We start from the raw sequence: 15,471 nt of genomic DNA, 5'->3' as shown, positions 1-15,471 counted from the left end.
AATCTGAAATGAACTCAAATCTGGCCCGAATCTCAGGCAGAAATGTTTCAAGAGCTCAGTGGTACTTACACGTATTTTTAAAAACAGCACATCAAATGAAAAAATGCTCAGGATCTGTCATGATTAGAGAATGCAAAGAAACGTAGACGAGGTGTTCCCTGGCTGCAGTCCTCAAAAAGCCTAAAAAGAGTAAGTACTCAAGAGGGCAGGCAATAAAGGGAACCCTACTATGCTATTGGTGGGAGTGTAAATTGATAATAGCCAGTATGGAGATCAGTTAGCAAGTCCCTTACTAAACTAAAAACTGGAGCTACCACGAGATACGGAAACCGCACTCCAGTCCGTATAACCAGAGAATACCATCATTGGAATAAAACACTTGCACCCCAACGGACGTTGTGCTACTCTTTACCAGAGCCCAGACATACAAACGACCGAAATGTCCAGCGAGATGAATGGATAAAGACGTTGTGCTACTTACATTCTGGCGACTATCACTCATCCAGAAAGCAAAATGAACCCATGCTATTTGCAGCAACATGGATGGAGCAGTAGATGATCTCACTAATTCTGGTAATTTAGAGACAAAAAGACACATATTCCAGGATATCACTTATATGTGGAGTCTAAAAAGGGATACAAAGGATGTAGTATACAAAGGAAACACAGGTTCACAAACGGAAGAAAGAAGTGTACAGTTCCCAGAGGGGGAAATTGGGGATCGGGGAAGGATGAAGTCAGATGTTGGGATTAACAGAAACACACTAATGTATCAAAAAGAATTCATCAACGATGACACACCTGATAGCACAAGGAACGCTACTCAATATTCTTCAATAACCTAACAGGGAAAAGAATCCAAAATACTAGAGGTACAGCTACATTCATAACTTCATCACCTTGCTGTCGAACTCAAACACAACACTGTATATAAACTATGCTGAAATAGGAAATCAATACTAAATTATAAAACAAGTAAAAGGCAAGAAATGCCTACTCTATTACCCACAGGCCTCTGTGACGTGGGTTGATGTCACAACCCTAGAGCCTCAACAGGCCTGGGTCCCAAGGCCGGAGTATGCTGTTGCTGAGGGAGACAGGAAGGAGGACGTGCCACCAGATCACCGGCCCCTTGGACCTCTATTGCCCATTCTGCTCTGCATGGTACCACAACCTCCTGATCCAAGACAGTCCTCTTACAGGTAAGCAAAGCCTAGTGTACCCAAATGATGGTAGACCCGCTGGGAGGGAAGAGCTGTGAAAAGACATTGGATCTCCACAGCTCCTGCTAGTGGGGTTCATACCTCCAGCCTCCTTCCTTAGAATCGCCCCACCTACAAACCACAGCACCCTCCGAATAGCACATTTGCAAGGCTTGGGATTTGCCTGGGGTCTGGCTGTGCAGGGTAAGGGGGAAGAGGTAAACACACACAAGCCCTGTGGTGTGTGTTCAGCCACTTTCGACTCCAATTTGCAACCCAACACCAAGACTCCCTCTAAGGCTCTGTTTGCCCAAGTTAACACAGAGGACACGAAGAAGTGCTGCCACATCGTGGCGCTTTCCTGTAACAACAACTTGAAAAACTGTGCTCAAGGGCACTTAATATTCACAAGGCCTGCGGGGCCGCAAACGACCCCTGCCCTGGAGTAACGTCCTGGGCTAGGTAATGTGAAATGAATTCAAATCAGGCCCGACCCCCAAGCAGAAATGTTTCAAGAGCTCAATGATCCTCACACGCTTTTTAAAAAACAGCACATCCAATCAAAAGATGTTCAGGATCTATCATGATTAGAGAATGCAAATAAATGGAGACGAGGTGTTCCCTCCCTGCAGTCCTCAAAAAACCTGAAAAGAGTAAGTGCTCAAGAGGGTAGGCAGAAAAGGGGATCCTACTATGCTGTTGGTGGAAATGTAAATTGCTAACAGCCAGTATGGAGATCAGTAGGCATGTTCCTTACTAAACTGTAAACTGGAGCTACCACGAGATTGGGCATCCCCACTCCAGTTTGTATAACAAGAGAATACCATCATTGGAATAAAACATTTGCCCCCCCCAACGGTCGTTGTGGTACTCTTTGCCATAGCCAAGACACCCAAACGACCAGAATGTCCAGCGAGAGATGATTGGATAAAGAAGTTGTGCTACCTATACCCCCTGGACTGTCACTCATCCAGACAACAAAATGAACTCATGCTATTTGTAGCAGCATGGATGGAGCAATAGACGATCTCACTAATTCGGGAAAATTAGACACAGAAAGACACATATCGCGAGATATCACGTACATGTGCAGTCGAAAACTGGAGACCAAGGAACGTAATGTACAGAGCAAACACAGACTCACAAACGGAGACACGAAATGTAGAGTTACCATCGGGGGAAATTGGGGATCGGAGAAAGATGAAGTAAGAGGTTGGCATTAACAGAAACACAGTAATGTATCAAAAAGAGTTCATCAACGAGGACGCACCTGATCGCACAGGGAACGCTACTCAATATTCTTCAACAACCTAACAGGGAAAAGAATCCAAAATACTACAGGTACAGCTACATTCATAATTCATCACCTTGCTGTCGAACTCAAACACAACACTGTATATAAACTATGCTGAAATAGGAAATCAATACTAAATTATAAAACAAGAAAAAGGCAAGAAATGCCTACTCTATTACACTCAGGCCTCTGTGACGTGGGCTGATGTCACAACCCTAGAGCCTCAGCAGGCCTGGGTCCCAAGGCTGGAGTATGCTGTTGCTGAGGGAGACAGGAAGGAGGACGTGACACCAGATCACCGGCCCCTTGGACCTCTATTGCCCATTCTGCTCTGCATGGAACCACAACCTCCCGATCCAAGACAGCCCTCTTACAGGTAAGCAAAGCCTAGTGTACCCAAATGATGGTAGAACCGCTGGGAGAGAGGAGCTGTGAAAGGACACCGGATCTCCACAGCTCTTGCTAGTGGGGTTCGTACCTCCAGCCTCCTTCCTTAGAATCACCCCACCTACAAACCACAGCACCCTCCGAATAGCACATTTGCAAGGCTTGGGATTTGCCTGGGGTCTGGCTGTGCAGGGTAAGGGGGAAGAGGTAAACACACACAAGACCTGTGGTGTGTGTTCAGCCACGTTCGACTCCAATTTGCAACCCAACACCAAGACTCCCTCTAAGGCTCTGTTTGCCCAAGTTAACACAGAGGACACGAAGAAGTGCTGCCACATCGTGGCGCTTTCCTGTAACAACAACTTGAAAAACTGTGCTCAAGGGCACTTAATATTCACAAGGCCTGCGGGGCTGCAAACGACCCCTGCCCTTGAGCAACGTCCTGGGCTAGGTAATGTGAAATGAATTCAAATCAGGCCCGACTCCCAGGCAGAAATGTTTCAAGAGCTCAATGATCCTCACACGCTTTTTAAAAAACAGCACATCAAATCAAAAGATGTTCAGGATCTATCATGATTAGAGAATACAAATAAACGTAGATGAGGTGTTCCCTCCCTACAGTCCTCAAAAAGCCTAAAAAGAGTAAGTGCTCAAGAGGGCAGGCAGAAAAGGGAATCCTACTATGCTGTTGGTGGAAATGTAAATTGCTAACAGCCAGTATGGAGATCAGTAGGCATGTTCCTTACTAAACTGTAAACTGGAGCTACCACGAGATTGGGCATCCCCACTCCAGTTTGTATAACAAGAGAATACCATCATTGGAATAAAACATTTGCCCCCCCCCCCAAAGGTCGTTGTGGTACTCTTTGCCATAGCCAAGACACCCAAACGACCAGAATGTCCAGCGAGAGATGATTGGATAAAGAAGTTGTGCTACCTATAACCCCTGGACTGTCACTCATCCAGACAACAAAATGAACTCATGCTATTTGTAGCAGCATGGATGGAGCAATAGACGATCTCACTAATTCGGGAAAATTAGACAGAGAAAGACACATATCGCGAGATATCACGTACATGTGCAGTCGAAAAATGGAGACCAAGGAACGTAATGTACAGAGCAAACACAGACTCACAAACGGAGACACGAAATGTAGAGTTACCATCGGGGGAAATTGGAGATCGGAGAAAGATGAAGTAAGAGGTTGGCATTAACAGAAACACAGTAATGTATCAAAAAGAGTTCAACAACGATGACACACCTGATAGCACAGGGAACGCTACTCAATATTCTTTTTTTTTTTTTTTAATATTTATTTATTTATTTTTATTTATTTATGGCTGTGTCGGGTCTTCGTTTCTGTGCGAGGGCATTCTCTAGTTGCGGCAAGTGGGGGCCACTCTTCATCGCGGTGCGTGGGCCTCTTATTATCGCGGCCTCTCTTGTTGCGGAGCACGGGCTCCAGACGCGCAGGCTCAGTAGTTGTGGCTCACGGGCCCAGTTGCTCCGCGGCATGTGGGATCTTCCCAGACCAGAGCTCGAACCCGTGTCCCCTGCATTGGCAGGCAGATTCTCAACCACTGCGCCAACAGGGAAGCCCCCTCAATATTCTTCAGTAACCTAACAGGGAAAAGAATCCGAAATACTACAGGTACAGCTACATTTATAACTGCATCAAGTTGCTGTAGGACTCAAATAGACAGAACATTGTATATAAATTATGCTGAAATAGAAAGTCAGTATTAAATTATAAAACAAGAAAAAGGTAAGAAATGCCTACCTATTACCCTCAGGCCTCTGTGACGTGGGCTGATGTCACAACTGTAGAGCCTCAGCAGGCCTGGGTCCCAAGGCTGGAGTATGCTGTCGCTGAGGGAGACAGGAAGGAGCATGTGCCACCAGATCACCGGCCCCTTAGACCTCTATTGCCCATTCTGCTCTGCATGGTACCACAAGCTCCCGATCCAAGACAGCCCTCTTACAGGTAAGCAAAGCCTAGTGTACCCAAATGATGGTAGAACCGCTGGGAGGGAGGAGCTGTGAAAGGACACCGGATCTCCACAGCTCCTGCTAGTGGGGTATCCACCTCCAGCCTCCTTCCTTAGAATCACCCCACCTACAAACCACAGCACCCTCAGAATAGCACATTTTCAAGGCTTGGGATTTGCCTGGGGACTGGCGGTGCAGTGTAAGGGGGAGGAGGTAAAGATACACAAGCCCTGTGGTGTGTGTTCAACCACATTCAACTCCAATTTGCAACCCAACACCAAGACTCCCTCTAAGGTTGTGTTTGCCCAAGTTAACACAGAGGACATGAAGAAGTGCTGGCGCCTTCTGGCCTTTTCCCATAACAACAAATTGAAAAACTGTGCTCAAGGGCAGTTAACATTCACAAGGCCTGCGGGGCTGCAAACGACCCCTGCCCTTGAGAAATGTCCTTGGCTAGTTAATCTGAAATGAACTCAAATCTGGCCCGAATCTCAGGCAGAAATGTTTCAAGAGCTCAGTGGTACTTACACGTATTTTTAAAAACAGCACATCAAATGAAAAAATGCTCAGGATCTGTCATGATTAGAGAATGCAAAGAAACGTAGACGAGGTGTTCCCTGGCTGCAGTCCTCAAAAAGCCTAAAAAGAGTAAGTACTCAAGAGGGCAGGCAATAAAGGGAACCCTACTATGCTATTGGTGGGAGTGTAAATTGATAATAGCCAGTATGGAGATCAGTTAGCAAGTCCCTTACTAAACTAAAAACTGGAGCTACCACGAGATACGGAAACCGCACTCCAGTCCGTATAACCAGAGAATACCATCATTGGAATAAAACACTTGCACCCCAACGGACGTTGTGCTACTCTTTACCAGAGCCCAGACATACAAACGACCGAAATGTCCAGCGAGATGAATGGATAAAGACGTTGTGCTACTTACATTCTGGCGACTATCACTCATCCAGAAAGCAAAATGAACCCATGCTATTTGCAGCAACATGGATGGAGCAGTAGATGATCTCACTAATTCTGGTAATTTAGAGACAAAAAGACACATATTCCAGGATATCACTTATATGTGGAGTCTAAAAAGGGATACAAAGGATGTAGTATACAAAGGAAACACAGGTTCACAAACGGAAGAAAGAACTGTACAGTTCCCAGAGGGGGAAATTGGGGATCGGGGAAGGATGAAGTCAGATGTTGGGATTAACAGAAACACACTAATGTATCAAAAAGAATTCATCAACGATGACACACCTGATAGCACAAGGAACGCTACTCAATATTCTTCAATAACCTAACAGGGAAAAGCATCCAAAATACTAGAGGTACAGCTACATTCATAACTTCATCACCTTGCTGTCGAACTCAAACACAACACTGTATATAAACTATGCTGAAATAGGAAATCAATACTAAATTATAAAACAAGTAAAAGGCAAGAAATGCCTACTCTATTACCCACAGGCCTCTGTGACGTGGGTTGATGTCACAACCCTAGAGCCTCAACAGGCCTGGGTCCCAAGGCTGGAGTATGCTGTTGCTGAGGGAGACAGGAAGGAGGACGTGCCACCAGATCACCGGCCCCTTGGACCTCTATTGCCCATTCTGCTCTGCATGGTACCACAACCTCCTGATCCAAGACAGTCCTCTTACAGGTAAGCAAAGCCTAGTGTACCCAAATGATGGTAGACCCGCTGGGAGGGAAGAGCTGTGAAAAGACATTGGATCTCCACAGCTCCTGCTAGTGGGGTTCATACCTCCAGCCTCCTTCCTTAGAATCGCCCCACCTACAAACCACAGCACCCTCCGAATAGCACATTTGCAAGGCTTGGGATTTGCCTGGGGTCTGGCTGTGCAGGGGAAGGGGGAAGAGGTAAACACACACAAGCCCTGTGGTGTGTGTTCAGCCACTTTCGACTCCAATTTGCAACCCAACACCAAGACTCCCTCTAAGGCTCTGTTTGCCCAAGTTAACACAGAGGACACGAAGAAGTGCTGCCACATCGTGGCGCTTTCCTGTAACAACAACTTGAAAAACTGTGCTCAAGGGCACTTAATATTCACAAGGCCTGCAGGGCCGCAAACGACCCCTGCCCTGGAGTAACGTCCTGGGCTAGGTAATGTGAAATGAATTCAAATCAGGCCCGACCCCCAAGCAGAAATGTTTCAAGAGCTCAATGATCCTCACACGCTTTTTAAAAAACAGCACATCCAATAAAAAGATGTTCAGGATCTATCATGATTAGAGAATGCAAATAAATGTAGACGAGGTGTTCCCTCCCTGCAGTCCTCAAAAAACCTGAAAAGAGTAAGTGCTCAAGAGGGTAGGCAGAAAAGGGGATCCTACTATGCTGTTGGTGGAAATGTAAATTGCTAACAGCCAGTATGGAGATCAGTAGGCATGTTCCTTACTAAACTGTAAACTGGAGCTACCACGAGATTGGGCATCCCCACTCCAGTTTGTATAACAAGAGAATACCATCATTGGAATAAAACATTTGCCCCCCCCAACGGTCGTTGTGGTACTCTTTGCCATAGCCAAGACACCCAAACGACCAGAATGTCCAGCGAGAGATGATTGGATAAAGAAGTTGTGCTACCTATACCCCCTGGACTGTCACTCATCCAGACAACAAAATGAACTCATGCTATTTGTAGCAGCATGGATGGAGCAATAGACGATCTCACTAATTCGGGAAAATTAGACACAGAAAGACACATATCGCGAGATATCACGTACATGTGCAGTCGAAAACTGGAGACCAAGGAACGTAATGTACAGAGCAAACACAGACTCACAAACGGAGACACGAAATGTAGAGTTACCATCGGGGGAAATTGGGGATCGGCGAAAGATGAAGTAAGAGGTTGGCATTAACAGAAACACAGTAATGTATCAAAAAGAGTTCATCAACGATGACACACCTGATAGCACAGGGAACGCTACTCAATATTCTTCAGTAACCTAACAGGGAAAAGAATCCGAAATACTACAGGTACAGCTACATTTATAACTGCATCAAGTTGCTGTAGGACTCAAATAGACAGAACATTGTATATAAATTATGCTGAAATAGAAAATCAGTATTAAATTATAAAACAAGAAAAAGGTAAGAAATGCCTACCTATTACCCTCAGGCCTCTGTGACGTGGGCTGATGTCACAACTGTAGAGCCTCAGCAGGCCTGGGTCCCAAGGCTGGAGTATGCTGTCGCTGAGGGAGACAGGAAGGAGCATGTGCCACCAGATCACCGGCCCCTTAGACCTCTATTGCCCATTCTGCTCTGCATGGTACCACAAGCTCCCGATCCAAGACAGCCCTCTTACAGGTAAGCAAAGCCTAGTGTACCCAAATGATGGTAGAACCGCTGGGAGGGAGGAGCTGTGAAAGGACACCGGATCTCCACAGCTCCTGCTAGTGGGGTATCCACCTCCAGCCTCCTTCCTTAGAATCACCCCACCTACAAACCACAGCACCCTCAGAATAGCACATTTTCAAGGCTTGGGATTTGCCTGGGGACTGGCGGTGCAGTGTAAGGGGGAGGAGGTAAAGATACACAAGCCCTGTGGTGTGTGTTCAACCACATTCAACTCCAATTTGCAACCCAACACCAAGACTCCCTCTAAGGTTGTGTTTGCCCAAGTTAACACAGAGGACATGAAGAAGTGCTGGCGCCTTCTGGCCTTTTCCCATAACAACAAATTGAAAAACTGTGCTCAAGGGCAGTTAACATTCACAAGGCCTGCGGGGCTGCAAACGACCCCTGCCCTTGAGAAATGTCCTTGGCTAGTTAATCTGAAATGAACTCAAATCTGGCCCGAATCTCAGGCAGAAATGTTTCAAGAGCTCAGTGGTACTTACACGTATTTTTAAAAACAGCACATCAAATGAAAAAATGCTCAGGATCTGTCATGATTAGAGAATGCAAAGAAACGTAGACGAGGTGTTCCCTGGCTGCAGTCCTCAAAAAGCCTAAAAAGAGTAAGTACTCAAGAGGGCAGGCAATAAAGGGAACCCTACTATGCTATTGGTGGGAGTGTAAATTGATAATAGCCAGTATGGAGATCAGTTAGCAAGTCCCTTACTAAACTAAAAACTGGAGCTACCACGAGATACGGAAACCGCACTCCAGTCCGTATAACCAGAGAATACCATCATTGGAATAAAACACTTGCACCCCAACGGACGTTGTGCTACTCTTTACCAGAGCCCAGACATACAAACGACCGAAATGTCCAGCGAGATGAATGGATAAAGACGTTGTGCTACTTACATTCTGGCGACTATCACTCATCCAGAAAGCAAAATGAACCCATGCTATTTGCAGCAACATGGATGGAGCAGTAGATGATCTCACTAATTCTGGTAATTTAGAGACAAAAAGACACATATTCCAGGATATCACTTATATGTGGAGTCTAAAAAGGGATACAAAGGATGTAGTATACAAAGGAAACACAGGTTCACAAACGGAAGAAAGAAGTGTACAGTTCCCAGAGGGGGAAATTGGGGATCGGGGAAGGATGAAGTCAGATGTTGGGATTAACAGAAACACACTAATGTATCAAAAAGAATTCATCAACGATGACACACCTGATAGCACAAGGAACGCTACTCAATATTCTTCAATAACCTAACAGGGAAAAGCATCCAAAATACTAGAGGTACAGCTACATTCATAACTTCATCACCTTGCTGTCGAACTCAAACACAACACTGTATATAAACTATGCTGAAATAGGAAATCAATACTAAATTATAAAACAAGTAAAAGGCAAGAAATGCCTACTCTATTACCCACAGGCCTCTGTGACGTGGGTTGATGTCACAACCCTAGAGCCTCAACAGGCCTGGGTCCCAAGGCTGGAGTATGCTGTTGCTGAGGGAGACAGGAAGGAGGACGTGCCACCAGATCACCGGCCCCTTGGACCTCTATTGCCCATTCTGCTCTGCATGGTACCACAACCTCCTGATCCAAGACAGTCCTCTTACAGGTAAGCAAAGCCTAGTGTACCCAAATGATGGTAGACCCGCTGGGAGGGAAGAGCTGTGAAAAGACATTGGATCTCCACAGCTCCTGCTAGTGGGGTTCATACCTCCAGCCTCCTTCCTTAGAATCGCCCCACCTACAAACCACAGCACCCTCCGAATAGCACATTTGCAAGGCTTGGGATTTGCCTGGGGTCTGGCTGTGCAGGGGAAGGGGGAAGAGGTAAACACACACAAGCCCTGTGGTGTGTGTTCAGCCACTTTCGACTCCAATTTGCAACCCAACACCAAGACTCCCTCTAAGGCTCTGTTTGCCCAAGTTAACACAGAGGACACGAAGAAGTGCTGCCACATCGTGGCGCTTTCCTGTAACAACAACTTGAAAAACTGTGCTCAAGGGCACTTAATATTCACAAGGCCTGCGGGGCCGCAAACGACCCCTGCCCTGGAGTAACGTCCTGGGCTAGGTAATGTGAAATGAATTCAAATCAGGCCCGACCCCCAAGCAGAAATGTTTCAAGAGCTCAATGATCCTCACACGCTTTTTAAAAAACAGCACATCCAATCAAAAGATGTTCAGGATCTATCATGATTAGAGAATGCAAATAAATGTAGACGAGGTGTTCCCTCCCTGCAGTCCTCAAAAAACCTGAAAAGAGTAAGTGCTCAAGAGGGTAGGCAGAAAAGGGGATCCTACTATGCTGTTGGTGGAAATGTAAATTGCTAACAGCCAGTATGGAGATCAGTAGGCATGTTCCTTACTAAACTGTAAACTGGAGCTACCACGAGACTTGGCATCCCCACTCCAGTTTGTATAACAAGAGAATACCATCATTGGAATAAAACATTTGCCCACCCCCCCATCGGTCGTTGTGGTACTCTTTGCCATAGCCAAGACACCCAAACGACCAGAATGTCCAGCGAGAGATGATTGGATAAAGAAGTTGTGCTACCTATACCCCCTGGACTGTCACTCATCCAGACAACAAAATGAACTCATGCTATTTGTAGCAGCATGGATGGAGCAGTAGATGATCTCACTAATTCTGGAAAATTAGAGACAGAAAGACACATATCCCAGGATATCACTTACATGTGCAGTCGAAAAATGGAGACCAAGGAACGTAATGTACAGAGCAAACACAGATTCACAAACGGAGACACAAAATGTAGAGTTACCATCGGGGGAAATTGGGGATCGGAGAAAGATGAAGTAAGGGTTTGGCATTAACAGAAACAAAGTAATGTATCAAAAAGAGTTCATCAACGATGACGCACCTGATAGCACAGGGAACGCTACTCAATATTCTTCAATAACCTAACAGGGAAAAGAATCCGAAATACTACAGGTACAGCTACATTTATAACTGCATCAAGTTGCTGTAAGACTCAAACAGACACAACATTGTATATAAATTATGCTGAAATAGAAAATCAATATTAAATTATAAAACAAGAAAAAGGCAAGAAGTGCCTACTCTATTACCCTCAGGCCTCTGTGACGTGGGCTGATGACACAACCCTAGAACCTCAGCAGGCCTGAGTCCCAAGACTGCGGTATGCTGGTGCTGAGGGAGACAGGAAGGAGCACGTGCCACCAGATCAGCGGCCCCTTGGACCTCTATTGGCCATTCTCCTCTGCATGGTACCACAACCTCCTGATCCAAGACAGCCCCCTTACAGGTAAGCAAAGCCTAGTGTACCCAAATGATGGTAGACCCGCTGGGAGGGAGGAGCTGTGAAAGGACACCAGATCTCCACAGCTCCTGCTAGTGGGGTATCCACCTCCAGCCTCCTTCCTTAGAAAAGCCCCACCTACAAACCAGACCACCCTCCGAATAGCACATTTGCCAGGCTTGGGATTTGCTTGGGAAGTGGCGGTGCAGTGTCAGGGGGAAGAGGTAAGGATACACAAGCCCTGCGGTGTGTGTGCATCCACGTTCGACTCCAAGTTGCAACCCAACACCAAGACTCCTGCTAAGGCTGTGTTTGCCCAAGTTAACACAGAGGACACGAAGAAGTGCTGCCACATTGTGGCGCTTTCCCGTAACAACAACTTGAAAAACTGAGCTCAAGGGCACTTAACATTCACAAGGCCTGCGGGGCTACAAAGGACCCCTCACCTCGAGCAATGTCCTTGGCTAGTTAATCTGAAATGAACTCAAATCTGGCCCGAATCTCAGGCAGAAATGTTTCAAGAGCTCAGTGGTACTTACACGTATTTTTAAAAACAGCACATCAAATGAAAAAATGCTCAGGATCTGTCATGATTAGAGAATGCAAAGAAACGTAGACGAGGTGCTCCCTGGCTGCAGTCCTCAAAAAGCCTAAAAAGAGTAAGTACTCAAGAGGGCAGGCAATAAAGGGAACCCTACTATGCTATTGGTGGGAGTGTAAATTGATAATAGCCAGTATGGAGATCAGTTAGCAAGTCCCTTACTAAACTAAAAACTGGAGCTACCACGAGATACGGAAACTGCACTCCAGTCCGTATAACCAGAGAATACCATCATTGGAATAAAACACTTGCACCCCAACGGACGTTGTGCTACTCTTTACCAGAGCCCAGACATACAAACGACCGAAATGTCCAGCGAGATGAATGGATAAAGACGTTGTGCTACTTACATTCTGGCGACTATCACTCATCCAGAAAGCAAAATGAACCCATGCTATTTGCAGCAACATGGATGGAGCAGTAGATGATCTCACTAATTCTGGTAATTTAGAGACAAAAAGACACATATTCCAGGATATCACTTATATGTGGAGTCTAAAAAGGGATACAAAGGATGTAGTATACAAAGGAAACACAGGTTCACAAACGGAAGAAAGAAGTGTACAGTTCCCAGAGGGGGAAATTGGGGATCGGGGAAGGATGAAGTCAGATGTTGGGATTAACAGAAACACACTAATGTATCAAAAAGAATTCATCAACGATGACACACCTGATAGCACAAGGAACGCTACTCAATATTCTTCAATAACCTAACAGGGAAAAGCATCCAAAATACTAGAGGTACAGCTACATTCATAACTTCATCACCTTGCTGTCGAACTCAAACACAACACTGTATATAAACTATGCTGAAATAGGAAATCAATACTAAATTATAAAACAAGTAAAAGGCAAGAAATGCCTACTCTATTACCCACAGGCCTCTGTGACGTGGGTTGATGTCACAACCCTAGAGCCTCAACAGGCCTGGGTCCCAAGGCTGGAGTATGCTGTTGCTGAGGGAGACAGGAAGGAGGACGTGCCACCAGATCACCGGCCCCTTGGACCTCTATTGCCCATTCTGCTCTGCATGGTACCACAACCTCCTGATCCAAGACAGTCCTCTTACAGGTAAGCAAAGCCTAGTGTACCCAAATGATGGTAGAACCGCTGGGAGGGAAGAGCTGTGAAAAGACATTGGATCTCCACAGCTCCTGCTAGTGGGGTTCGTACCTCCAGCCTCCTTCCTTAGAATCGCCCCACCTACAAACCACAGCACCCTCCGAATAGCACATTTGCAAGGCTTGGGATTTGCCTGGGGTCTGGCTGTGCAGGGGAAGGGGGAAGAGGTAAACACACACAAGCCCTGTGGTGTGTGTTCAGCCACTTTCGACTCCAATTTGCAACCCAACACCAAGACTCCCTCTAAGGCTCTGTTTGCCCAAGTTAACACAGAGGACACGAAGAAGTGCTGCCACATCGTGGCGCTTTCCTGTAACAACAACTTGAAAAACTGTGCTCAAGGGCACTTAATATTCACAAGGCCTGCGGGGCTGCAAACGACCCCTGCCCTGGAGTAACGTCCTGGGCTAGGTAATGTGAAATGAATTCCAATCAGGCCCGACCCCCAAGCAGAAATGTTTCAAGAGCTCAATGATCCTCACACGCTTTTTAAAAAACAGCACATCCAATCAAAAGATGTTCAGGATCTATCATGATTAGAGAATGCAAATAAATGTAGACTAGGTGTTCCCTCCCTGCAGTCCTCAAAAAACCTGAAAAGAGTAAGTGCTCAAGAGGGTAGGCAGAAAAGGGGATCCTACTATGCTGTTGGTGGAAATGTAAATTGCTAACAGCCAGTATGGAGATCAGTAGGCATGTTCCTTACTAAACTGTAAACTGGAGCTACCACGAGACTTGGCATCCCCACTCCAGTTTGTATAACAAGAGAATACCATCATTGGAATAAAACATTTGCCCACCCCCCCATCGGTCGTTGTGGTACTCTTTGCCACAGCCAAGACACCCAAACGACCAGAATGTCCAGCGAGAGATGATTGGATAAAGAAGTTGTGCTACCTATACCCCCTGGACTGTCACTCATCCAGAAAACAAAATGAACTCATGCTATTTGTAGCAGCATGGATGGAGCAGTAGATGATCTCACTAATTCTGGAAAATTAGAGACAGAAAGACACATATCCCAGGATATCACTTACATGTGCAGTCGAAAAATGGAGACCAAGGAACGTAATGTACAGAGCAAACACAGATTCACAAACGGAGACACAAAATGTAGAGTTACCATCGGGGGAAATTGGGGATCGGAGAAAGATGAAGTAAGGGTTTGGCATTAACAGAAACAAAGTAATGTATCAAAAAGAGTTCATCAACGATGACGCACCTGATAGCACAGGGAACGCTACTCAATATTCTTCAATAACCTAACAGGGAAAAGAATCCGAAATACTACAGGTACAGCTACATTTATAACTGCATCAAGTTGCTGTAAGACTCAAACAGACACAACATTGTATATAAATTATGCTGAAATAGAAAATCAATATTAAATTATAAAACAAGAAAAAGGCAAGAAGTGCCTACTCTATTACCCTCAGGCCTCTGTGACGTGGGCTGATGACACAACCCTAGAACCTCAGCAGGCCTGAGTCCCAAGACTGCGGTATGCTGGTGCTGAGGGAGACAGGAAGGAGCACGTGCCACCAGATCAGCGGCCCCTTGGACCTCTATTGGCCATTCTCCTCTGCATGGTACCACAACCTCCTGATCCAAGACAGCCCCCTTACAGGTAAGCAAAGCCTAGTGTACCCAAATGATGGTAGACCCGCTGGGAGGGAGGAGCTGTGAAAGGACACCAGATCTCCACAGCTCCTGCTAGTGGGGTATCCACCTCCAGCCTCCTTCCTTAGAAAAGCCCCACCTACAAACCAGACCACCCTCCGAATAGCACATTTGCCAGGCTTGGGATTTGCTTGGGAAGTGGCGGTGCAGTGTCAGGGGGAAGAGGTAAGGATACACAAGCCCTGCGGTGTGTGTGCATCCACGTTCGACTCCAAGTTGCAACCCAACACCAAGACTCCTGCTAAGGCTGTGTTTGCCCAAGTTAACACAGAGGACACGAAGAAGTGCTGCCACATTGTGGCGCTTTCCCGTAACAACAACTTGAAAAACTGAGCTCAAGGGCACTTAACATTCACAAGGCCTGCGGGGCTACAAAGGACCCCTCACCTCGAGCAATGTCCTTGGCTAGTTAATCTGAAATGAACTCAAATCTGGCCCGAATCTCAGGCAGAAATGTTTCAAGAGCTCAGTGGTACTTACACGTATTTTTAAAAACAGCACATCAAATGAAAAAATGCTCAG

This window comes from Balaenoptera ricei, chromosome 11 (genome assembly GCF_028023285.1).
Source record: "Balaenoptera ricei isolate mBalRic1 chromosome 11, mBalRic1.hap2, whole genome shotgun sequence".
NCBI lineage: Eukaryota > Metazoa > Chordata > Mammalia > Artiodactyla > Balaenopteridae > Balaenoptera > Balaenoptera ricei.
This window is presented reverse-complemented; position numbering follows the sequence as displayed.